Consider the following 26739-nt stretch of genomic DNA (forward strand, 5'->3'; position numbering starts at 1 on the left):
TTAAGGACCCATGGAGAGATGTTGTCTGGTCCCACCGCCTTTGAGGTGTCAAGTTCGCATAGCAGCTTCTTCACCTCCTCCTTGGTTATATGTACCTCATCCAGCACTTGCTGGTGTGCCCCCCTGTTCTGATTTCCTGGAGTCCTACTGGTTTCCACTGTAAATACTTCTTTAAATCTTGTGTTGAGCTCCTGACATACCTCTTGGTCGTTTCTTGTGAATTCCCCATCACCCTTCCTCAGTCTGATTACCTGGTCCTTGACTGTTGTTTTCCTCCTGATGTGGCTGTACAACAGATTTGGGTCAGTCTTTACTTTTGATGCTATGTCATTTTCATATTGTCTCTGAGCCTCCCTTCTTGTCTGTGCATATTCGTTTCTGGCTCTTCGGCTGATTTCTTTATTTTCCTGGGAACTTTGTCTTCTGTACCTTTTCCATTCTCTAGTACACCTAGTTTTTGCCTCCCTACACCTTTGGGTGAACCAAGGACTCGCTCTGTTCTTCCCATTGTTTCTGTTTCCCTTGGAAACAAACCTCTCCTCCTTGCATTTTGTTGCCACATAGTCCATCATTTCTTGTACTGGTTTTCCTGTCAGTTCCCTCTCTCACTGAATGTCTTGCAGGAAGTTCCTCATGCCTGAGTAGTTCCCCCTTTTGTAGTTTAGTTTTTCCCAGCCTATTCCTGCTACTCTCTCCACTTGGAGCTCAACTATGTAGTCAAAGCACAGAACCACATGATCACTAGCTTCAAGGGGCCTTTCATACATGATATCCTCGATGTCAGAACTACTCAAGGTGAATACAAGGCCCAGTCTTGCTGGTTCATCCTCTCCTCTCTCTCTGGTAGTGTCTCTAACATGTTGGTGCATGAGGTTTTCCAGCACCACATCCATCATCTTGGCTCTCCATGTTTCGGAACCCCCATGGGGCTCCAGGTTTCCCCAGTCAATCTCCTTGTGATTGAAATCACCCATAACTAGTGTGTGTGTGCGTTTGTGTGCGTTTGTGTGTGTGTGTGTGTGTGTGTGTGTGTGTGTGTGTGTGTGTGTGTGTGTGTGTGTGTGTGTGTGTGTGTGTGTGTGTGTGTGTGTGTGTGTATGTGTGTGTGTGTGTGTGTGTGTGTGTGTGTGTGTGTGTGTGTGTGTGTGTGTGTGTGTGTGTGTGTGTGTTTCTGAGCGTGTGTGTGCGTGTGTGTCAGCCAGGTGGCTGGCACTGTGCTCAGCCAGGTGGCTGGCACTGTGCTCACCCAGGTCGCTTTCACTGTGCTCAGCCAGGTGGCTGGCACTGTGCTCTGTCAGGTGGCTGGCACTGTGCTCAGTCAGGTGGCTGGCACTGTGCTCAGTCAGGTGGCTGGCACTGTGCTCAGCCAGGTGGCTGGCACTGTGCTCATGCAGGTGGCTGGCACTGTGCTCAGCCAGGTGGCTGGCACTGTGCTCTGTCAGGTGGCTGGCACTGTGCTCAGCCAGGTGGCTGGCACTGTGCTCACCCAGGTCGCTTTCACTGTGCTCAGCCAGGTGGCTGGCACTGAGCTCATGCAGGTGGCTGGCACTGTGCTCAGTCAGGTGGCTGGCACTGTGCTCAGTCAGGTGGCTGGCACTGTGCTCAGCCAGGTGGCTGGCACTATGCTCAGCCAGGTGGCTGGCTCACTCATCAGCTCACTTTTCCCACCACTTCACAACACACCAGCAGTCATCAGTAGTTCCCACACCACCTAACACATCCAGCTCACTCAACCAATTTCGCCACTGGACATAACTTTAGCCTTGATGCTGGGTAATATTGCAGCAGGGGGCGGCGCTCCCCTGCCTTTACCACCCTTTCTAACCTCTAATCCTCCCTCTCTAGTAGTCTAACAAAAAGCACAAGTTTTCTCTCTAAATTTCGACCTGTATTGACCCCTCAAGGAAGGTTCCTTGATGTTGGTGAGGGGCTCTTGATTTAGGGAATTGGATCTGTGCTCCAGTTCCCCGAATTAAGCCTGAATGCCTTCCACATCCCCCCCCCCCAGGCGCTGTATAATCCTCCGGGTTTAGCGCTTCCCCCTTGATTATAATAATAATAATCGACCTGTATTGAGACTCCCGGTGAGTATCGACAAGTCATTCCCTGCTTCTGTTCACCTAGCAGTAAATAGGCACCTGAGTGCTAGGTGAACGTTAACAAGGGGGCATGCTGGCTAGGAGCTAGACGTAAAGGCTAGAGGATAGGTGGTAATAGTGTTTTAATAACCAGGTAGCAACTCCCTCTTTCGTCTTTGCTCCTCCTGAAACGACTAGCCATTACTAGCTAACAGGCTGCTAGTTTACCCTCATTGTGCTAGTTTACCTACTGAAACCAGAGGATAACTAGCCATTAATGTATCCTGGGAAGGGTAGGCTAGCTAGGGCTAGGCTTCAAGGCAGACTAGATTAGGCTAGCTAGGGCTAGGCTTCAAGGCAGACTAGATTAGTCTAGCTAGGGCTAGGCTTTAGATTAGGCTAGCTAGGGCTAGGCTTCAAGGCAGACTAGATTAGGCTAGCTAGGGCTAGGCTTCAAGGCAGACTAGATTAGGCTAGCTAGGGCTAGGCTTCAAGGCAGACTAGATTAGGCTAGCTAGGGCTAGGCTTCAAGGCAGACTAGATTAGGCTAGCTAGGGCTAGGCTTCAAGGCAGACTAGATTAGGCTAGCTAGGGCTAGGCTTCAAGGCAGACTAGATTAGGCTAGCTAGGGCTAGGCTTCAAGGCAGACTAGATTAGGCTAGCTAGGGCTAGGCTTCAAGGCAGACTAGATTAGGCTAGCTAGGGCTAGGCTTCAAGGCAGACTAGATTAGGCTAGCTAGGGCTAGGCTTCAAGGCAGACTAGATGATAATCGACCACCAATGACCACTCAATGAGTCAGTCCATCAAGTCAGTTCCCAGACTAATATTTACATTATACAGTTTTTTCATTACACCATCAGTCAAATCTGTCATTTTTTTACAAAGAATTTTGTGATAATTTACAGGTTCATTTACAGAAAAATTTACATATGTTACGCCTGGGTTTTCACTCTCATTTACCATTCTTGTTTTTTTACGATTTTACTGGGCGATATAACCGTTGCTTCAAATTGATTTGTAGATCAATGTAAAACGATAGACACAATTCTCGTAGTGGAACAGTTCACTAACAACACACTCAATGACCCATAATTCACTAACAACACACTCAATGACCCATAATTCACTAACAACACACTCAATGACCCATAATTCACTAACAACACACTCAATGACCCATAATTCACTAACAACACACTCAATGACCCATAATTCACTAACAACACACTCTATGACCAACAATTCACTAACAACACACTCTATAACCCACAAATCACTAACAACAAACTCTATAGCCCACAATTCACTAACAACACACTCTGTGACCCATAATTCACTAACAACACACTCTGTGACCCACAATTCAATTACAACACACTCTGTGACCCACAATTCAATTACAACACACTCTGTGACCCACAATTCAATTACAACACACTCTGTGACCCACAATTCACTAACAACACACTCTGACCCACAATTCACTAACAACACACTCTGTGACCCACAATTCACTAACAACACACTCTGTGACCCACAATTCAATTACAACACACTCTGTGACCCACACTTCGCTAACGACACACTCTATGACCCACAATTCACTAACGACACACTCTATGACCCACAATTCACTAACAACACACAATAAGAGACCCACAATTCACTAACAACACACTCTGTGACCCACAATTCACTAACGACACACTCTGTGACCCATAATTCACTAACAACACACTCTGTGACTCACAATTCAATTACAACACACTCTGTGACCCACAATTCACTAACAACACACTCTATGACCCACAATTCACTAACAACACACTCTGTGGCCCACAATTCACTAACAACCCACTCTGTGACCCACAATTCACTAACAAACTCTGTGACCCACAATTCACTAACAAACTCTGTGACCCACAATTCACTAACAACGCACAATAAGAGAGCCACAATTCACTAACAACACACAATAAGAGACCCACAATTCACTAACAACACACTCTGTGACCCACAATTCAATAACAAACTCTGTGACCCACAATTCACTAACAACACACAATAGGAGACCCACAATTCACTAAAAATACACAATAAGAGACCCACAATTCACTAACAACACACTCTGTGACCCACAATTCACTAACAACACACAATAAGAGACCCACAATTCAATAATAGCACACATTTTATGACCCACAATTCACACATGACAAACTGTGACCAACATTCACAATAACTCTGATGGGACAGGGAGCTAGAGCACGGCACAATCAAGCTGGTGTGAGATTTACCCGTTAAAACAATATCAGAATTTGTAGTCATAATGTGTGGCCTGTACTAACCTTCCTAGTCAGTATTATAACATGCCTAGTTAGGTGTGTCTTAGTGGTGGTGCTGGCTGGCTTGCTAGTAGTAGTACTGGCTTGACGTGGGTTCTCTCTCTCTATCTCTCTCTCTCTCTCTCTCTCTCTCTCTCTCTCTATCTATCTATCTATCTCTGTATGTGTGTACTCACCTGTTTGTGGTTGCAGGGGTCGAATCATGTGTGTGTGTGTGTGTGTGTGTGTGTGTGTGTGTGTGTGTACTCACCTACTTGTACTCACTAGTTGTGGTTGCAGAGGTCGAGTCATAGCTCCTGGCCCCGCCTCTTCACTGGCCGCTACTGGGTCACTCTCCCTGCACCATTAGCTTTATCATACCTCTGCTTGAAGCTATGAATGGGATGATCCTGCCTCCACTACATCACTTCCCAGATATTCCACTTCCTGACAACTCTGTGACTGAAGAAATACTTCCTAACACCCATGTGATTCATCTGATTCTTCAACTTCCAACTGTGACCCCTTGTTGTTGTGTCCCATCTCTGGAACATCCTGTCTCTGTCCACCTTGTCGATTCCTCTCAGTATTTTATATGTCGTTATCATATCACCCCTATCTCTCCTGTCTTCCAGTGTCGTCAGGTCAATTTCCCTTAACCTCTCCTCGTAGGACATATCCCTTAGCTCCAGGACTATTCTTGTTGCAAACCTTTGCACTTTATCTAGTTTCCTTACTTGCATGATTAGGTGTGGGTTCTAAACCGGTGATGTATACTCCAACATGGACCTAACACACACAGTGTACAGGGTCCTGAACGATTCCTTATTAAGATTTCGGAATGCTCTTCTTAGGTTTGCTAGGTGCCTGTATGCTGCAGCAGTTATTTGGTTGATGTGCGCCGCAGGAGATGTGCCTGGCGTTATACTCAGCCCAAGATCCCTTTCCTTGAGTGAGGTTTGTAGTCTCTGGTCCCCTAGACTGTAATCCCTCTGTGGTCTTCTTTGCCCTTCCCCAATCTTCATGACTTTGCACTTGGTGGGGTTGAACTCCATGAGCAAGTTGCTGGACCATGCCTACAGTAGTTCTGCCCTTTGTAGTTCTCCCTGGTCCTTGTCTGATTGAATTCTTCTCATCAACTTCACATCATCTGCAAACAGGGACACTTCAGAGTCTATTCCTTCCGTAATGTCGTTCACATATACCAGAAACAGCACCGGTCCTAGGACTGACCCGCTCATTACAGGTGACCACTCTGACACCTCGCTACGCACCATGACTCGTTGTTGTCTTCCTGACGGGTATTCCCTGATCCATTGTAGTGCCTTCCCTGTTATCCCTGCTTGGTCCTCCAGCTTTTGCACTAATCTCTTGAGTGAAACTGTGTCAAACGCCTTCTTACACTCCAACAAAATGAAATCTTCCCACCCCTCTCTCTCTTGTCTTACTGTTACCCTGTCATAGAACTTAAGTAGATTTGTGACACAGGATTTCCCGTCCCTGAAACCGTGCTGGCTGTCGTTGATAAGCTCATTCCTTTTTAAGTGCTCCACCACTCTTCTCCTGATAATCTTCTCCATGACCTTGCTTACTATACAGGTCAGTGACACCGGTCTATAGTTTAATGCTTCGTGTCTGTCTCCTTTTTTAAAAAATGGGACTACATTTGTTGTCTTCCATACCTCAGGTAGTCGCCCTCTTTCGGTAGATATGTTGAAGATTGTTGTTAGGGGTACACATAGCACCTCTGCTCCCTCTCTCAGGACCCATGGAGAAATGTTATCCGGCCCCATCGCCTTTGGAGTATCTAGCTCGATTAGCAGCCTCTTCACTTATTCCTCGGTTGTATGTATTGTGTCCAGCACTTGACGGTGTACCCCACCTCTCTGCCTTTCTGGAGTCCCTTCTGTCTCCTCTGTGAACACTTCTTTGACTCTCATGTTGAGCTCCTCTCATACTTCATGTCGTTTCCTGTGACCTCCCATCCTTCCTTCCTCAGCTTGAGTACCAGGTCCTTGACTGTTGTTTTCCTCCTGATGTGGCTGTACAACAGTTTTGGGTCAGATTTGGCTTTTGCTGCTATATCAATCTCATATTGTCTTTGGGCCTCTCTTCCTACCTGTACATATTTATTTCTGGCTCTACGACTGCTCTCCTTATTCTCCTGGGTCCTTTGCCTTCTATACTTCTTCCATTCTCTAGCACACTTGGTTTTGGCCTCCCTGCACCTTTGGGTAAACCATGGGCTCATCCTGGTTTTCTAATTATTTCTGTGAACTTTGGGAATAAATCTCTCTTCAGCTTCCTTTCATATTGTTGTCACATATTCCATCATCTCGTTTACTGACTTCCCTGCCAGTTCTCTGTCCCACTGAACCCATGCAGGAAATTCTTCATGCCTGTATAGTCCCCTTTTTTGTAGTTTGACTTCATTCATCCGGCCCTTCCTGCTTCTCTCTCCACTTGTAATTCTACTATGTATTCGAAGCTCAGAACCACGTGATCACTGGCCCCGAGGTGTCTTCATATGTGATGTCCTTAATATCTGCACTACTCAAGGTGAATACTAGGTTCAGTCTTGATGGTTCATCCTCTTCTCTCTCTCTGGTAGTGTCCCTTACGTTTTGGTACATGATGTTTTCCAGTACCACATCTATCATCTTAGCACTCCACGTTTCTGGGTCCCCATGTGGCTCCAGGTTTTCTCAATTGATTTCCCTGTGGTTGAAGTCGCCCATAATCAGCAGCTTTGCCCTGCTCGCATGAGCCCTGCTGGTCACTTCAGCCAGTGCGTCCACCATCGCTTTATTACTCTCCTGCTGTTCTGTGGTGGGTTATACGTCACTGCAATTCCCACCTTGGGACCTCCAGACTGAAGTAATCTCTTGCATCTCCTCTGTCTCCCCTCTCCAGCTCATCAAAATCCCATTGGTTTTGATGAGCAGTGCCACTCCTGTACCCCCTCTGTTCCTTTTGTCTTTCCTTAGGATCTTATTTCCTGTTGGAACGATGGCATCTGTTATACCTGTGAACTTGGTTTCTGTGAGAGCTATGATGTCTGGTGAAACCTCTTTGACTCTTTCGTGCTAGTCCTCCCACTTATTCGTTATTTCATCAGCATTGGTGTACTATACCTTCAGAATCCTCTCCAAGACTGTGTTTTGTAGGGTCTGTGAGGGTGGAGGACCTGGCAGTGTGATGCAGGATTCTATAGCATAGTGTGGGGTGGAGGTTGTAAGTGTGGATTGTGGTTTGTGTTGGGATAGCATGCGTGGTTGTGGGGTGCTAGGGATAGTTCTGTGTGTGCTTGCTCTTGTTGCTCTGCCCTTCTCTGGTTGTCCTCTGCTGATTCTGTCCTTGTCTCTCTTCCTAGCTCCTTTCGCTTTTATGTCCTCTCCCTCAGCTACTGTCGTTCTGCTTTTGTTCTGTCTCTGTCTAGGAACACTCTCTTGTATCTTGACGATTCCTTTAGCCGTGGTATCTCTTGTAGGATCCTGTTTTGCACTGTTTCTGTCCTGGAAATCAGCTTGACTGGCCGATGTCTCCCCTTCAAGAACCCCCCCCCCTATTCTCTGAAAATTTACTATCTCAGAAAATTCTTCTTCGCCTATATCTTTGATGATGTTTTTCAATCTCCTGTCTTTCTTTCTGCCATCTTTCATGGTGTGTCCTTCCCTCGCTCTTCTGAAGCCCATGAATAAACACTGACTTCTCTCTCTCCTCCTCCCAATGCCTTTTCCTCTGTGTCTCTGGTTTCCGTTTGTATATGGCCTTAATTTTTCCTGTAGCTGTTGGTGGCGTGGTCGTGCCTCTAGATGGTACCTATCCCCCTCTCCATCTTCACCCACCTCCCTTACCTCTATCCCTGCTCCTAACTGCCCTTCCCTTCATTTCTTGGCCCTGCTTTGTAGGCTGATAGGCCCTTAGTTTAAGTTGTGTGTGTGTGCATATGTGTGTGTGTGTGTGTGTGTGTGTGTGTGTGTGTGTGTTTTCAAGTACGCAGCACCAGTATGGAACCAACACCTAATGAGTAGGCTAAGAAACTGGAGAGAGTGTAGAAGTGTGCAACAAGACTAGTCCCTGAGCTAAGAGGTGTGAACTACGAGGAAAGACTAAATGAACTGAACCAACGACCCTGGAGGAGACATAATAACAACGTACAAAAGACTCGGAGAAATTGAGAGAGCAGACTGGGACAGGCCATGAGAGAGGCGGGAAGCAGGCACCCAAGTTAGAGACAAAGGTGAGCCACAGGGATGTCAGGAAGTACTTCTTCTGCCTCAGAGTGGTCAATAAGTAGAGTGACCACGAAGAAAAGTTGGAGGCAGACTCCATACACAGTTATAAGAGCAGGTACGATAAGCCATATAAGGCTGTTGAGGAGTTAACCTAACAAGATGCAAGTTGAGAGACTGGGGACAGGGGCTAGAACGCAACCCCTGTAACCACAATTAGGTAAGTACACACACACACACACACACACACACACACACACACACACACTGAGAGGAATTGACAAGGTGGACAAAGACAGGATGTTCCAGAGATTGGACACAGTAACAAGGGGACACAGTTGGAAGTTGAAGACACAGATGAATCACAGGGATGTTAGGAAATATTTCTTCAGCCACAGAGTAGTCAGTAAGTGGAATAGTTTGGGAAGCGATATAGTGGACGCAGGATCCATACATAGCTTTAAGCAGAGGTATGATAAAGCTCACGGTTCAGGGAGAGTGACCTAGTAGCGATCAGTGAAGAGGCGAGGCCAGGAGCTCGGACTCGACCCCTTCAACCTCAACTAGGTGAGTACAACTAGGTGAGTACATACACACATCACACACACACACGTCACACACACACACACGTCACACACACACACGTCACACACACACACACACACACACACACACACACACACACACGCACACACACACACACACACACACACACACACACACACACACACACACGCACACACACACACACACACACACGCACACACACACACACACACACACACACACACACGCACACACATGCACACACAAACACACACACACACACACACACACACACACACACACACACACACACGCACACACACACACACACACACCGAGCATGTCTCCGGAAGCACACATCAATCAGATAACTGCTGCAGCATATGGGCGCCTGGCAAACCTGAGAACAGCATTCCGATACCTTAGTAAGGAATCATTCAAGACACTGTACACCGTGTATGTCAGGCCCATACTGGAGTATGCAGCACCTGTTTGGAACCCGCACTTGATAAAGCACGTCAAGAAACTAGAGAAAGTACAAAGGTTTGCAACAAGGTTAGTTCCAGAGCTAAGGGGAATGTCCTATGAAGAAAGATTAAGGGAAATCGGCCTGACGACACTGGAGGACAGGAGGGTCAGGGGAGACATGATAACGACATATAAAATACTGCGTGGAATAGACAAGGTGGACAAGGACAGGATGTTCCAGGGAGGGGACACAGAAACAAGAGGCCACAATTGGAAGTTGAAGACACAAATGAGTCAGAGAGATAGTAGGAAGTATTTCTTCAGTCATAGAGTTGTAAGGCAGTGGAATAGCCTAGAAAATGACGTAGTGGAGGCAGGAACCATACACAGTTTTAAGACGAGGTTTGATAAAGCTCATGGAGCGGGGAGAGAGAGGGCCTAGTAGCAACCAGTGAAGAGGCGGGGCCAGGAGCTAGGACTCGACCCCTGCAACCACAAATAGGTGAGTACAAATAGGTGAGTACACGCACACACACACACACACACACACACACACACACACATACATACGTCGTCTATAATTTTTAAGGTCAACTTGAGTCGGTACTCCTTAATGTAGGTACAAATTATAGGTGAAGTTAGAAATTACGAAGCTGATGTAAAGGAGGGGTGTTAGAGGGGGTGGGGGTGTTAGAGGGGGTGGGGGTGTTAGAGGGGGTGGGGGTGTTAGAGGGGATGAGGGTGTTAGAGGGGATGAGGGTGTTAGAGGGGATGAGGGTGTTAGAGGGGGTGGGGGTGTTAGACGGGATGGGAGGGGTGTTAAAGGGGCGGCCGGGTGTTAGAGGGGATGAAAGGAGTGTTTGAAAGGATGGGAGGCTTGTTAGAGGGGTGAGTGGGGTGTTAGAGGGGTGTGATAATAATAATAATAATAATAATAATAATAATAATAATAATAATAATAATAATAATAATAATAATAATAATAATAATAATAGTAATAATAATAATAATAATAATAATAATAATAGTAATAATAATAATAATAATAATAATAATAATAATAATAATAATAATAATAATAGTAATAATAATAATAATAATAATAATAATAGTAATAATAATAATAATAATAATAATAATAATAATAATAATAATAATAATAATAATAATAATAATAATAATAATAATTGAACGTGTTCAGTTCCTCAGCACTGTTCATTGTTATAAAAATGAACAAAGTTTGTCAAGAATGAGGGACTGACCACCTCAGACTGCCTACCTGATGACTGACTCCTGTATAGTAGTTACTCTGTCTTCGACTGAAGAAGCCTGCTACGCGGGCGAAACGTTTCGGAAACCAGGACACCCATGTGGTGCACATGCGTCTTATTTGTCAACTTGGTGGTACTGTATGATGTTGTTGTAGTGCAACAACAGCGGCAGCAACATCCTCAACAACAGCAACAACAGCGGCAGCAACATCCTCAACAACAGCAACAACAGCGGCAGCAACATCCTCAACAACAGCAACAACAGCGGCAGCAACATCCTCAACAACAGCAACAACAGCGGCAGCAACATCCTCAACAACAGCATCAACACCAGCAGCAACTGCAACAAGAGCAGCAGGCAATAACAGTAGCAGGCAACAACAGCAGCAGGCAACAGTAGCAACAGGCAACAACAGCAGCGGGCAGCAGCAGGCAACAACAGCAGCAGGTAACAGCAGCAGCAGGCAACAACAGCAGCAGTAGTCAACAGCAGCAGCAGACAACAAAAGCAGAAGCAGGCAACAGCAGCAACAGGCAACAGCAGCTGCAGGCAACAACAGCAGCAGCAAGAACAACAGCAGCAGACAGCAGCGGCAGGCAGCAGCAGGCAACAACAGCAGCAGCCAGAAGCAACAGCAGCAGCAGGCAGCAGCAGCAGGCAACTGCAGCAGGCAACAACAGCAGCAGCAGGCCACAACAACAGCAGCAGGCAGCAGCAGCAGCAGGCAGCAGCAGCAGGCAGTAGCAGCAGCAGCAGCAGGCAGCAGCAGCAGGCAGCAGCAAGCGGCAGCAGCAAGCGGCAGCAGCAGGCAGCAGCAAGCAGCAGCAGGCAGCGGCAAGCAGCAGCAGGCAGCAGAAGCAGGCAGCAGCAGGCAGCAACAGCAGCAGGCAACAGAAGCAGGCAGCAGCAGGCAACAACAGCAGCAGGCAACAGAAGCAGGAAGCAGCAGGCAACAATACCACAAGGCAGCAGCAGGCAACAGCAGCAGCAGGCAGCAACAGTAGCAGGCAGCAGCAGGCAACAACAGCAGCAGACAGCAACAGGCAACAGCAGCAGCAGGCAACAGCAGCAGGAGGCAACATCAGCAGCAGGCAACAACAGCAGGTAACAGCAGGCAACAGCAACAGGCAGCAGCAGGCAACAAGAGCAATAGCAGGCAGCAGCAGCAGGCAACAGCAGCAGGCAACAATAGCAGGCAGCAGCAGGCAACAGCAGCAGGCAACAACAGCAGCAGGCAACAGCAGCAGACAACAACAGCAGCAGCAGCAGGCCAGCAGCAGGCAGCAGCAGCAGGCAACAGCAGCAGGCCACAACAACAGCAGCAGGCAACAGCAGCAGGCAACAACAGCAGCAGGCAACAGCAGCAGCAGCAGCAGCAGCAGCAGGCAACAGCAGCAGCAGCAGCAGCAGCAGCAGCAGGCAGCAGCAGCAGCAGCAGCAGCAGCAGCAGCAGCAGGCAGCAGCAGCAGCAGGCAGCAGCAGCAGGCAGCAGCAGCAGCAGGCAGCAGCAGCAGGCAGCAGCAGGCAGCAGCAGCAGCAGCAGGCAGCAGCAGCAGCAGGCAGCAGCAGCAGGCAGCAGCAGCAGCAGGCAGCAGCAGCAGCAGCAGCAGGCAACAGCAGCAGGCAGCAGCAGCAGCAGCAGGCAGCAGCAGGCAGCAGCAGCAGCAGCAGCAGCAGCAGGCAGCAGCAGCAGCAGGCAGCAGCAGCAGGCAGCAGCAGCAGGCAGCAGCAGCAGGCAGCAGCAGCAGCAGGCAGCAGCAGCAGGCAGCAGCAGCAGGCAGCAGCAGCAGCAGGCAGCAGCAGCAGGCAGCAGCAGCAGGCAACAGCAGCAGCAGCAGCAGCAGCAGCAGGCAGCAGCAGCAGCAGCAGGCAGCAGCAGCAGCAGCAGGCAGCAGCAGCAGGCAGCAGCAGCAGCAGCAGGCAGCAGCAGCAGGCAACAGCAGCAGCAGCAGCAGCAGCAGCAGGCAGCAGCAGCAGTAGCAGGCAGCAGGCAGCAGCAGCAGCAGCAGCAGCAGCAGCAGCAGCAGCAGCAGCAGGCAACAGCAGCAGCAGCAGCAGCAGGCAGCAGCAGGCAGCAGCAGCAGCAGCAGCAGCAGGCAACAGCAGCAGGCAACAGCAGCAGCAGCAGCAGCAGGAGGCAGTAGCAGCAGCAGCAGCAGGCAGCAGCAGCAGGCAGTAGCAGCAGCAGCAGCAGGCAGCAGCAGGCAGCAGCAGCAGGCAGCAGCAGCAGCAGCAGGCAACAGTCGTCCACTGCTCAACAGACCAAGCAGTGTTTTATAGTCGCAACAAATTATCAATTTCAACAATAGATCTCTGGCAGAACTGTATGTAAATTGTCGAGTTGAGAGTCAACAACAAGAATACCAGAGAGTGGAAGAGGAGGAGGAAGAGCAGGAGGAGGAGGAGGAAGAGGAGGAGGAGGAGAAAGAGGAAGAAGAAGAAGAAGAGGAAGAATGAAGATAAAGGAGACTTCAGTGTTGTAACATTAACTATGGTAATGATTCTCTCCTTATACAACCATCTGTTTTATGACTTCCTGGAGGGGAAGGTAGGGGACGGGAGGGGAGGGGATGGAAGGGGAGGGGAGGGGAGGGGAGGGGAGGGGACGGAAAGGGAGGGAAGGGGAGGGGAGGGGAGGGGAAGGGTGAATAGGTGGGAGAAGTACGGGGACACTGCTTCGTAATTAATAATCTCAACTCAAAATTCAGTTAAACACGTGAGAGAGAAAGAGAGAGAGAGTGAGAGTGAGAGTGAGAGTGAGAGTGAGACAGAGAGAGAGAGAGAGAGAGAGAGAGAGAGAGAGAGAGAGAGAGAGAGAGAGAGAGAGAGAGAGAGAGAGAGAGAGAGAGAGAGAGAGAGAGAGAGAGACAGAGAGAGAGAGAGAAAGATAGAGACAGAGAGAGAGAGAGAACAATGTTGTTGCTCTCCTGGTATGAACATAAACACCGACATTATGTCAACATATTACCGACGTTGTCGCAGAGTTACGACTAGCTAGAGCTGCGCTGCGTCAGCCCTATCACCGAGTTACTACCGTAGCAACTTGCATCTTGCAGCGATGGCCCAGCGCCCGCATGCGGGAGTCCCACAATAAGCGCACCAGCGATGGCCCAGCGCCCGCATGCCGGAGTCCCGCAATAAGCACACCAGCGATGGCCCAGCGCCCGCATGCCGGAGTCCCGCAATAAGTACACCAGCGATGGCCCAGCGCCCGCATGCCGGAGTCCCGCAATAAGCACACCAGCGATGGCCTAGCGCCCACATGCCGGAGTCCCGCAATAAGCACACCAGCGATGGCCCAGCGCCCGCATGCCGGAGTCCCGCAATAAGCACACCAGCGATGGCCCAGCGCCCGCATGCCGGAGTCCCGCAATAAGCGCGCCAGCGATGGCCTAGCGCCCGCATGCCGGAGTCCCGCAATAAGCGCACCAGCGATGGCCCAAGGCCTGCATGCGGGAGTCCCGCAATAAGCGCACCAGCGATGGCCCAGCGCCCGCATGCCGGAGTCCCGCAATAAGCACACCAGCGATGGCCCAGCGCCTGCATGCGGGAGTCCCGCAATAAGCGCACCAGCGATGGCCCAGCGCCTGCATGCGGGAGTCCTGCAATAAGCACACCAGCGATGGCCCAGCGCCTGCATGCGGGAGTCCCGCAATAAGCACACCAGCGATGGCCCAGCGCCTGCATGCGGGAGTTCCGCAATAAGCACACCAGCGATGGCCCAGCGCCTGCATGCCGGAGTCCCGCAATAAGCGCACCAGCGATGGCCCAGCGCCTGCATGCGGGAATCCCGCAATAAGCACACCAGCGATGGCCCAGCGCCTGCATGCGGGAGTCCCGCAATAAGCGCACCAGCGATGGCCCAGCGCCTGCATGCCGGAGTCCCGCAATAAGCGCACCAGCGATGATCCAGCGCCTGCATGCGGGAGTCCTGCAATAAGCACACCAGCGATAGCCCAGCGCCTGCATGCCGGAGTCCCGCAATAAGCACACCAGCGATGGCCCAGCGCCCGCATGCCGGAGTCCCGCAATAAGTACACCAGCGATGGCCCAGCGCCCGCATGCCGGAGTCCCGCAATAAGCACACCAGCGATGGCCTAGCGCCCACATGCCGGAGTCCCGCAATAAGCACACCAGCGATGGCCCAGCGCCCGCATGCCGGAGTCCCGCAATAAGCACACCAGCGATGGCCTAGCGCCCGCATGCCGGAGTCCCGCAATAAGCGCGCCAGCGATGGCCTAGCGCCCGCATGCCGGAGTCCCGCAATAAGCGCACCAGCGATGGCCCAAGGCCTGCATGCGGGAGTCCCGCAATAAGCGCACCAGCGATGGCCCAGCGCCCGCATGCAGGAGTCCCGCAATAAGCGCACCAGCGATGGCCCAGCGCCTGCATGCGGGAGTCCCGCAATAAGCACACCAGCGATGGCCCAGCGCCTGCATGCGGGAGTCCCGAAATAAGCACACCAGCGATGGCCCAGCGCCTGCATGCGGGAGTTCCGCAATAAGCACACCAGCGATGGCCCAGCGCCTGCATGCCGGAGTCCCGCAATAAGCGCACCAGCGATGGCCCAGCGCCTGCATGCGGGAATCCCGCAATAAGCACACCAGCGATGGCCCAGCGCCTGCATGCGGGAGTCCCGCAATAAGCGCACCAGCGATGGCCCAGCGCCTGCATGCCGGAGTCCCGCAATAAGCGCACCAGCGATGATCCAGCGCCTGCATGCGGGAGTCCTGCAATAAGCACACCAGCGATAGCCCAGCGCCTGCATGCCGGAGTCCCGCAATAAGCACACCAGCGATGGCCCAGCGCCTGCATGCCGGAGTCCCGCAATAAGCGCACCAGCGACGGTCCAGCGCCTGCATGCAGGAGTCCCGCAATAAGCGCAGCAGCGATGGTCCAGCGCCTGCATGCGGGAGTCCCGCAATAAGTACAGCAGCGATGGCCCAGCGCCTGCATGCGGGAGTCCCGCAATAAGCACACCAGTGGATGGCCCAGCGCCTGCATGCGGGAGTCCCGCAATAAGCGCACCAACGATGGCCCAGCGCCTGCATGCGGGAGTCCTGCAATAAGCGCAGCAGCGATGGTCCAGCGCCTGCATGCGGGAGTCCCGCAATAAGCGCACCAGCGATGGCCCAGCGCCTGCATGCCGGAGTCCCGCAATAAGCGCAGCAGCGATGGCCCAGCGCCTGCATGTGGGAGTCCCGCAATAAGCGCAGCAGCGATGGCCCAGCGCCTGCATGTGGGAGTCCCGCAATAAGCACACCAGCGATGGCCCAGCGCTGGCATGCCGGAGTCCCGCAATAAGCGCACCAGCGATGGCCCAGCGCCTGCATGCGGGAGTCCCGCAATAAGCGCAGCAGCGATGGTCCAGCGCCTGCATGCGGGAGTCCCGCAATAAGCGCACCAGCGATGGCCCAGCGCCTGCATGCCGGAGTCCCGCAATAAGCGCAGCAGCGATGGCCCAGCGCCCGCATGCCGGAGTCCTGCAATAAGCGCGCCAGCGATGGCCTAGCGCCCGCATGCCGGAGTCCCGCAATAAGCGCACCAGCGATGGCCCAAGGCCTGCATGCGGGAGTCCCGCAATAAGCGCACCAGCGATGGCCCAGCGCCCGCATGCCGGAGTCCCGCAATAAGCACACCAGCGATGGCCCAGCGCCTGCATGCGGGAGTCCCGCAATAAGCGCACCAGCGATGGCCCAGCGCCTGCATGCGGGAGTCCCGCAATAAGCACACCAGCGATGGCCCAGCGCCTGCATGCGGGAGTCCCGCAATAAGCACACCAGCGATGGCCCAGCGCCTGCATGCGGGAGTCCCGCAATAAGCACACCAGCGATGGCCCAGCGCCTGCATGCCGGAGTCCCGCAATAAGCGCACCAGCGATGGCCCAGCGCCTGCATTTCCTGAATCCCGCAATAAGCACACCAGCGATGGCCCAGCGCCTGCATGCGGGAGTCCCGCAATAAGCGCACCAGCGATGGCCCAGCGCCTGCATGCCGGAGTCCCGCAATAAGCGCACCAGCGATGATCCAGCGCCTGCATGCGGGAGTCCTGCAATAAGCACACCAGCGATAGCCCAGCGCCTGCATGCCGGAGTCCCGCAATAAGCACACCAGCGATGGCCCAGCGCCTGCATGCCGGAGTCCCGCAATAAGCGCACCAGCGACGGTCCAGCGCCTGCATGCAGGAGTCCCGCAATAAGCGCAGCAGCGATGGTCCAGCGCCTGCATGCGGGAGTCCCGCAATAAGTACAGCAGCGATGGCCCAGCGCCTGCATGCGGGAGTCCCGCAATAAGCACACCAGCGATGGCCCAGCGCCTGCATGCGGGAGTCCCGCAATAAGCGCACCAACGATGGCCCAGCGCCTGCATGCGGGAGTCCTGCAATAAGCGCAGCAGCGATGGTCCAGCGCCTGCATGCGGGAGTCCCGCAATAAGAGCACCAGCGATGGCCCAGCGCCTGCATGCCGGAGTCCCGCAATAAGCGCAGCAGCGATGGCCCAGCGCTGGCATGCCGGAGTCCCGCAAAAAGCGCACCAGCGATGGTCCAGCGCCTGCATGCAGGAGTCCCGCAATAAGCGCAGCAGCGATGGCCCAGCGCCTGCATGCCGGAGTCCCGCAATAAGCACACCAGCGATGGCCCAGCGCTGGCATGCCGGAGTCCCGCAATAAGCGCACCAGCGATGGTCCAGCGCCTGCATGCGGGAGTCTCGCAATAAGTACACCAGCGATGGCCCAGTGCCTGCATGCGGGAGTCCCGCAATAAGCGCAGCAGCGATGGTCCAGCGCCTGCATGCGGGAGTCCCGCAATAAGCGCACCAGCGATGGCCCAGCGCCTGCATGCCGGAGTCCCGCAATAAGCGCAGCAGCGATGGCCCAGCGCCCGCATGCCGGAGTTCTGCAATAAGCGCGCCAGCGATGGCCTAGCGCCCGCATGCCGGAGTCCCGCAATAAGCGCACCAGCGATGGCCCAAGGCCTGCATGCGGGAGTCCCGCAATAAGCGCACCAGCGATGGCCCAGCGCCCGCATGCCGGAGTCCCGCAATAAGCACACCAGCGATGGCCCAGCGCCTGCATGCGGGAGTCCCGCAATAAGCGCACCAGCGATGGCCCAGCGCCTGCATGCGGGAGTCCCGCAATAAGCACACCAGCGATGGCCCAGCGCCTGCATGCGGGAGTCCCGCAATAAGCACACCAGCGATGGCCCAGCGCCTGCATGCGGGAGTTCCGCAATAAGCACACCAGCGATGGCCCAGCGCCTGCATGCCGGAGTCCCGCAATAAGCGCACCAGCGATGGCCCAGCGCCTGCATGCGGGAATCCCGCAATAAACACACCAGCGATGGCCCAGCGCCTGCATGCGGGAGTCCCGCAATAAGCGCACCAGCGATGGCCCAGCGCCTGCATGCCGGAGTCCCGCAATAAGCGCACCAGCGATGATCCAGCGCCTGCATGCGGGAGTCCTGCAATAAGCACACCAGCGATAGCCCAGCGCCTGCATGCCGGAGTCCCGCAATAAGCACACCAGCGATGGCCCAGCGCCTGCATGCCGGAGTCCCGCAATAAGCGCACCAGCGACGGTCCAGCGCCTGCATGCAGGAGTCCCGCAATAAGCGCAGCAGCGATGGTCCAGCGCCTGCATGCGGGAGTCCCGCAATAAGTACAGCAGCGATGGCCCAGCGCCTGCATGCGGGAGTCCCGCAATAAGCACACCAGCGATGGCCCAGCGCCTGCATGCGGGAGTCCCGCAATAAGCGCACCAACGATGGCCCAGCGCCTGCATGCGGGAGTCCTGCAATAAGCGCAGCAGCGATGGTCCAGCGCCTGCATGCGGGAGTCCCGCAATAAGAGCACCAGCGATGGCCCAGCGCCTGCATGCCGGAGTCCCGCAATAAGCGCAGCAGCGATGGCCCAGCGCCTGCATGTGGGAGTCCCGCAATAAGCGCAGCAGCGATGGCCCAGCGCCTGCATGTGGGAGTCCCGCAATAAGCACACCAGCGATGGCCCAGCGCTGGCATGCCGGAGTCCCGCAATAAGCGCACCAGCGATGGTCCAGCGCCTGCATGCGGGAGTCTCGCAATAAGTACACCAGCGATGGCCCAGCGCCTGCATGCGGGAGTCCCGCAATAAGCGCAGCAGCGATGGTCCAGCGCCTGCATGCGGGAGTCCCGCAATAAGCGCACCAGCGATGGCCCAGCGCCTGCATGCGGGAGTCCCGCAATAAGCGCACCAGCGATGGCCCAGCGCCTGCATGCGGGAGTCCCGCAATAAGCGCACCAGCGATGGCCCAGCGCCTGCATGCGGGAGTCCCGCAATAAGCGCAGCAGCGATGGCCCAGCGCCTGGGCATAATGTGGAGTCCTCAGCAACAAGCGCAGCAGCGATGGTCCCAGCGCCCTGGCGATTCCGGAGTCCTTAAGCACACCAGCGATGGCCCAGTGCTGGGCATGCCTGGAGTAGTCCCGGGCAACCACGCACCAGCGATGGTCCAGCGCCCTGCATGCGGAGTCCCTGCAATAAGTACACCTAGCGGATGGCCCAGCGCCTGCATGCGGGAGTCCCGCCCAACAAGCACACCCAGCGATGGCTCCCAGCGCCCTGCATGCGGGAGTCCCGCAACAAGCACCACCAGCCGATGGCCCAGCGCCTGCATGCGGGAGTCCCGCAATAAGCACACCAGCGATGGCCCAGCGCTCGCACGCGGGAGTCCCGCAATAAGCACACCATACGATGGCCCAGCGCCTCGCACGCCGGAGTCCTGCCAATAAGCGCACCCAGCGATGGTCCCAGCGCCCCGTACGCATGGGAGGGAGTCCCCGGCAATAAGCGCACCAGCGATGGCCCAGCGCCCGCATGCAGCGGGAGTCCCGCCCAACAAGCACACCTAGCGATGGCCCAGCGCCTGAATGCGGGAGTCCCTGCAACAAGTTAACACACCCAGCGACGGCCCAGCGCCTGCATGCTGGAGTCCCAATTGCAAGGGTCGCGCAGCATGGATGGCCCAGCGTTTCGCATGCGGGAGTCCCGCCCAACAAGCGCACCAGTGATGGCTCCCAGCGCCTCGGCATGCGGGAGTCCCGCAACAAGGCCAATGTTCCAGCGACGGCCCAGCGCCTGCATGCGGAGGTTCCCGCGGACAAGCGCAGCATCGGAATATCCAGGCGCCAGGTCCGTTTGGAGTCCCGCCGCAACAAGCGCAGCAGCGATGGCCCAGCGCCTGCATGCGGGAGTCCCGCACAAGCGGGCAGCAGCGATGGTCCAGCGCTTTGCATGCGGAGTCCCGGCACAAACGCAGCAGCGATGGCTCCCAGTTACCCGCCTACATGCGGGAGCGTCCCTGCAACAAGCGCACCAGCGATGGCCCAGCGCCTGCCATGCGGGAGTCCCTGGCAACAAGCGCGCACCACCAGCGATGGTCCCTAGGTCGCCCGGCATGCGGAGTCCCGCACAAGCGCACCCAGAAGATGGCCCAGCGCCTGCATGCAGGAGTCCCGCCCAACAAGCGCAGCAGCGATGGCTCCCAGCGCCTCGCATGAGGGGAGTCCCGCAACAAGCGCACCAACGATGGCCCAGCGCCTGCATGGAGGGGACTCCCGCAACAAGATGCAGCAGCGATGGTCCCTAGCGCCCGTATGCGGAGTCCTGGTCATACAATACCAGCGATGGATGGCCCAGCGCCTGCATGTGGGAGTCCCGCAATAAGCACACCAGCGATGGCCCAGCGCCTGCATGCCGGAGTCCCGCAATAAGCGCAGCAGCGCACTGCGGGTCTGGCCACCGCTGCGCTGCCAGTCCCACTTCATTATTACACATTGTTTATACATGATGCTTCTACCTAGACTGAATCTGTCGTCTATGTAGATAATAATAACAATAAGCCACACACACACACACACACACAATAATAACAACAACAACAACAACACACAACAATAACTACACATAATAATAATAATAATAATAATAATAATAATAATAATAATCATAATAATAATAATATAAATAATAATCATTCTATCATCTAAAAAACAGACTGCATCACCAGTCTCAGGTCTCGCAAATTATTAACAAAAAAAAAAAAATAAGAAAAAAGAAAAAGGGGACTGGAAGAAGATTAGCAAGTAAATACCAGGTGTAGAGTACTCTCTCTCTCTCTCTCTCTCTTACACAGGGTTTGACGAGGTTAGGTTAAGGATCCCTAGCTTTATTGACAGCTATTTACTGGTTAAGGATCCCTAGCTTTATTGACAGCTATTTACAGGTTAAGGATCCCTAGCTTTATTGACAAGCTATTTACAGGTTAAGGATTCCTAACTTTATTGACAAGCTATTTACAGGTTAAGGATTCCTAACTTTATTGACAAGCTATTTACAGGTTAAGGATTCCCAACTTTATTGGACAAGCTATTTACAGGTTAAGGATTCCTAACTTTATTGACAAGCTAAGAGCTGTTACCTACATCAGCTCATTTGAAAGCATTTTTATTGTTATGAGACATACAAGTAGGGAACAGGATGAAGTTGGAGCCATCTGTGGGCCAGCATTTTCATTTGATCAACTGACGTTATCTCTTTGACATCATTATGCTTTACGAATGTGTTCCATACTCGAGTCATCCTGGGTATATATATTCTAAGATGGAGTGATGTTCTGGAGGAGTGAAGTTGCTGCTTTCTGCCCGTCTTGTGGCATAAAAGCTTGTTTCACGCTGTCCTCGAAGTGGATCCAAGTGTGGTACTTTGACAATATTGGCCTTGTACATAACAGTAAGGCCACCCACATCCCTACTATGTTGAAGGCTCTTCTGAAATGACAGATCTATCCAGGATGGGTCCAGGCGAGAGATGAGACGTCTTGCTCTGTTCTCCACTCAGTCAAGTAGTCGTAGATGAGAGGGGGAGGGGGGGGCAGGCAAACCAAGAAAGTGGAGCATACTCAAGGTGCCTCGTACAGAATCTTGCAACCCCTACTGTCAAGCAGATGCGAGATACGGCGAAGTGCTGTAAGCTTCCTGGCTGCCTTGTTTGCAAGATTTACAACATGGTTCTTCATGGTTAGTTTGGAGTCAAATTTCACCCTAAGGATATTAACTTCTTCTCCAGGTGCCAACACCCTCCCATTCATCCTTACTACTGCACCAGCATCACCATCATGGTGCCTAGAGATCATCATCATTTGCGTTTTCTCATGTGCAATGTTACTTGCCATCTATTTCCCGAAGCTGATATAGCTCTTAACTGGTGATTGATGTAGCTTAGAGCAGCTGGCATTTCTTCTCTTGGATAAGTGAATGTCAGTGTACAGTCGTCTGCATATGCATAGGATTCTGGGATGAGATGAAGAAGGTCGTTGAAGTAGACATTCCATAACAATGGTCCCAGCACGCTTCCTTGTGGAACACTTGCCCCAATAGGATGTCTTGCTGATTCTGTTCCATTGAAAACTACCCTTAGAGATCTACCATGAAGGTAATCACTGAGGAGACATAGCGTAAAGCCTGCAATGCTAGGAGGCCCTGGTGCCACACACGGTCGAAAGCACCAACAATGTCCAGTGCTACCACACAGCTGACTTTGGATTCATCCAGTGACTGGTGCCACTTAGTGGAGAGGTTTAACAACAGATCAGCAGCAGAGTAACCTTTCCTGAAGCCATATTGACGATCACAAAGTAGTGAGTGGTAGTCAAAAAACTCTGTCATTTGTCTTGAGATTATTGTCTCAAGGATCTTACCAGTGATTGACAGGAGTGACACTGGTCTGTAGCTGCTGATTTCTGCTCTGCTCTTCTTTTTGTAAACAGGGACTACATTTGCCTCTTTCCACAGAGAGGGCCATTTACACTGTACTAGGCAGTGCTGAAAGTTGCGAGTTAGAGGTGCTGCTAGCTGGTCTGCACATCTTCTCAACAATCTTGGGCTCAACTTGTCTGGGCTCACAGCCTTTTCTTGGTCAAGCGATTTAAGAAGGAAATGCATCTTCTCCTGCCTTATTGTCACCACTGACAGTTTTGACACAGTTCTTGCAGCTAGCCAAGGAGGGTCCCTTGCTGGATCAGGAACTTGCATTTTGGTAGCAAAGTGTTCGGCAAAGAGGTCCGCTTTCTCTTGACTGCTAGTTGAGGTGGTCAGATCCTGTCGATTTAGAGGTGGAATGAGTTCATCAGGCAGATAATCTTGTCTGTCCTTGACCAGGGACCACCAGGTTTTGGAGCCTACCCTACTTGATGCTAGCTTTCTTTTTGTGTCCACCTCCCATTTAGCAATGGCCCACTTTTGAACGTCACCCATATGCCTACAGGCTTGCCTGTGCAAGTTCCTGTTATAGGTGGTAGGATGTCTCTTATACCTTCGCCATGCTTTGTACTTAACAGTAGTAGCCTCTCTACAACGAAAGCCAGACCAAGGCTGATCTGTAGGCTTCGTCACATATTGCCGGTGAGGAATGTGTTCTTGTTGTAGATTAAGGATGTGTCCAGTGAAGGCTTTCACTTGGTTGTCAACATCCCCTTGGAGAAAAGCATTCCAATCGGTGGTGGCGAGCTCAGAGCAAAGGGCTGGCCAATTACCTCTTTCCCATAGCCAGGTTGTGCGTGTTGACTTCTCACCTCGTTCTGTTGGGATCTTAAGTGTCGTAAAAACAGCCTTGTGGTCAGATGATCCACCGTAGCCGAGGAGTTGACAAGTGACTATACCTTCCGCCAGATCACTCACTACTGGGTCAAGGGAGGAGCCAGAGATGTGAGTAGGGAAATCAACAAAGTTTCTCATGTCAAATACTGCAAGAAGGTCATCAAAGTCCCTCTGTATAAGGTGTTTACCTGGAGTTTACCTGGAGAGAGTTCCGGGGGTCAACGCCCCCGCGGCCCGGTCTGAGACCAGGCCTCCTGGTGGATCAGAGCCTGATCAACCAGGCTGTTGCTGCTGGCTGCACGCAAACCAACATACGAGCCACAGCCCGGCTGATCCGGAACTGACTTTAGGTGCTTGTCCAGTGCCAGCTTGAAGACTGCCAGAAGTCTGTTGGTAATCCCCCTTATGTGTGCTGGGAGGCAGTTGAACAGTCTCGGGCCCCTGACACTTATTGTATGGTCTCTTAACGTGCTAGTGACACCCCTGCTTTTCATTGGGGGGATGGTGCATCGTCTGCCAAGTCTTTTGCTTTCGTAATGAGTGATTTTCGTGTGCAAGTTCGGTACTAGTCCCTCTAGGATTTTCCAGGTGTATATAATCATGTATCTCTCCCTCCTGCGTTCCAGGGAATACAGGTTTAGGAACCTCAAGCGCTCCCAATAATTGAGGTATTTTATCTCCGTTATGCGCGCCGTGAAAGTTCTCTGTACATTTTCTAGGTCGGCAATTTCACCTGCCTTGAAAGGTGCTTGGTTGAGGTCACCAACAATTATGATATGCTGACAGTTGTGTTGTAGCAGAAGGGAGTCAATATTTTCCATTAGGAAGTTGATGGGGTCTGCATGTTGCCACTGAGGTCTGTACATTGCACATGCTAGTGCAGAGGTACTCTCTCTCTCTCTCTCTCTCTCTCTCACACACACACACACACACACACACACACACTTTCCTATGCTGGACAATATTTGTGTGTAGTCTCTCAGACTACCTAAACATGACGTGGTCTCTCAGACTACATAAACATGACGTGGTCTCTCAGACTACCTAAACATGACGTGGTCTCTCAGACTACCTAAACATGACGTGGTCTCTCAGACTACCTAAACATGACGTGGTCTCTCAGACTACCTAAACATGACGTGGTCTCTCAGACTACCTAAACATGACGTGGTCTCTCAGACTACCTAAACATGACGTGGTCTCTCAGACTACCTAAACATGACGTGGTCTCTCAGACTACCTAAACATGACGTGGTCTCTCAGACTACCTAAACATGACGTGGTCTCTCAGACTACCTAAACATGACGTGGTCTCTCAGACTACCTAAACATGACGTGGTCTCTCAGACTACCTAAACATGACGTGGTCTCTCAGACTACCTAAACATGACGTGGTCTCTCAGACTACCCAAACATCACGTGGTATCTCAGACTACCTAAACATCACGTGGTCTCAGACTATCAAAATATCACGTGGTCTCTCGGACTACGTAACATCACGTGGTCTCTCAGACTACCTGAACATCACGTGGTCTCTTAGACTACCCAAACATCACGTGGTCTCTCAGACTATCCAAATATCACGTGGTCTCTCGGACTACCTGAACATCACGTGGTCTCTTAGACTACCCAAACATCACGTGGTCTCTCAGGCTACCCAAACATCACGTGGTCTCTCAGACTACCCAAACATCACGTGGTCTCTTAGACTACCCAAACATCACGTGGTCTCTGAGACTGCCTAAACATCACGTGGTCTCTCAGACTACCTAAACATCACGTGGTCTCTCAGACTACCCAAATATTACGTGGTCTCTCAGACTACCTAAACATCACGTGGTCTCTCAGACTACCCAAATATCACGTGGTCTCTCAGACTACCTAAACATCACGTAGTCTCTCGGACTACCTAAACATCACGTGGTCTCTCAGACTATCCAAACATCACGTGGTCTCTCAGACTATCCAAACATCACGTGGTCTCTCAGACTACCTAAACATCACGTGGTCTCTCAAACTTGCCAAACATCACGTGGTCTCTCAAACTTGGCAAACATCACGTGGTCTTTCAGACTACCCAAACATCACGTGGTATCTCAGACTACCTAAACATCACGTGGTCCCTCAGACTACCCAAACATCACGTGGTCTCTCAGACTACCCAAACATCACGTAGTCTCTCAGACTACCTAAACATCACGTGGTCTCTCAGACTACCTAAACATCACGTGGTCTCTCAAACTTCCAAAACATCACGTAGTCTCTCAGACTACCTAAACGTCACGTGGTATCTCAGACTACCTAAACTCACGTGGTCTCTCAGACTACCCAAACATCACGTTGTCTCTCAGACTACCCAAACATCACGTAGTCTCTCAGACTACCTAAACATCACGTGGTCTCTCAGACTACCTAAACATCACGTGGTCTCTCAGACTACCCAAATATCACGTGGTCTCTCAGACTACCTAAACATCACGTGGTCCCTCAGACTACCCAAATATCACGTGGTCTCTGAGACTACCTAAACATCACGTGGTCTCTCAGACTACCTAAACATCACGTAGTCTCTCGGACTACCTAAACATCACGTGGTCTTTCAGACTATCCAAACATCTCGTGGTCTCTCAGACTACCTAATCATCACGTGGTCTTTCAGACTACCCAAACATCACGTGGTCTCTCAGACTACCTAAACATCACGTAGTCTCTCAGACTACCTAAACATCACGTCGACTCTCAGACTATCCAAACATCACATGGTCTCTGAGACTACCTAAACATCACGTGGTCTCTCAGACTACCCAAACATCACGTGGTCTCTCACATTACCCAAACATCACGTGGTCTCTCAGACTATCCAAACATCACGTGGTCTCTCAGACTACCTAAACATCACGTGGTCTCTCACACTACCCAAACATCACGTGGTCTCTCAGACTACCTAAACATCACGTGGTCTCTCAGACTACCCAAACATCACGTGGTCTCTCAGACTACCTAAACATCACGTGGTCTCTCACATTACCCAAACATCACGTGGTCTCTCAGACTACCTAAACGTCATGTGGTCTCTCACATTACCCAAACATCACGTGATCTCTCAGACTACCTGAACATCACGTGGTCTCTCAGACTACCTAACCATCACGTGGTCTCTCAGACTACCTAAACATCACGTGGTCTCTC

This window comes from Cherax quadricarinatus, unplaced genomic scaffold, assembly GCF_038502225.1.
Source record: "Cherax quadricarinatus isolate ZL_2023a unplaced genomic scaffold, ASM3850222v1 Contig74, whole genome shotgun sequence".
Lineage (NCBI taxonomy): Eukaryota > Metazoa > Arthropoda > Malacostraca > Decapoda > Parastacidae > Cherax > Cherax quadricarinatus.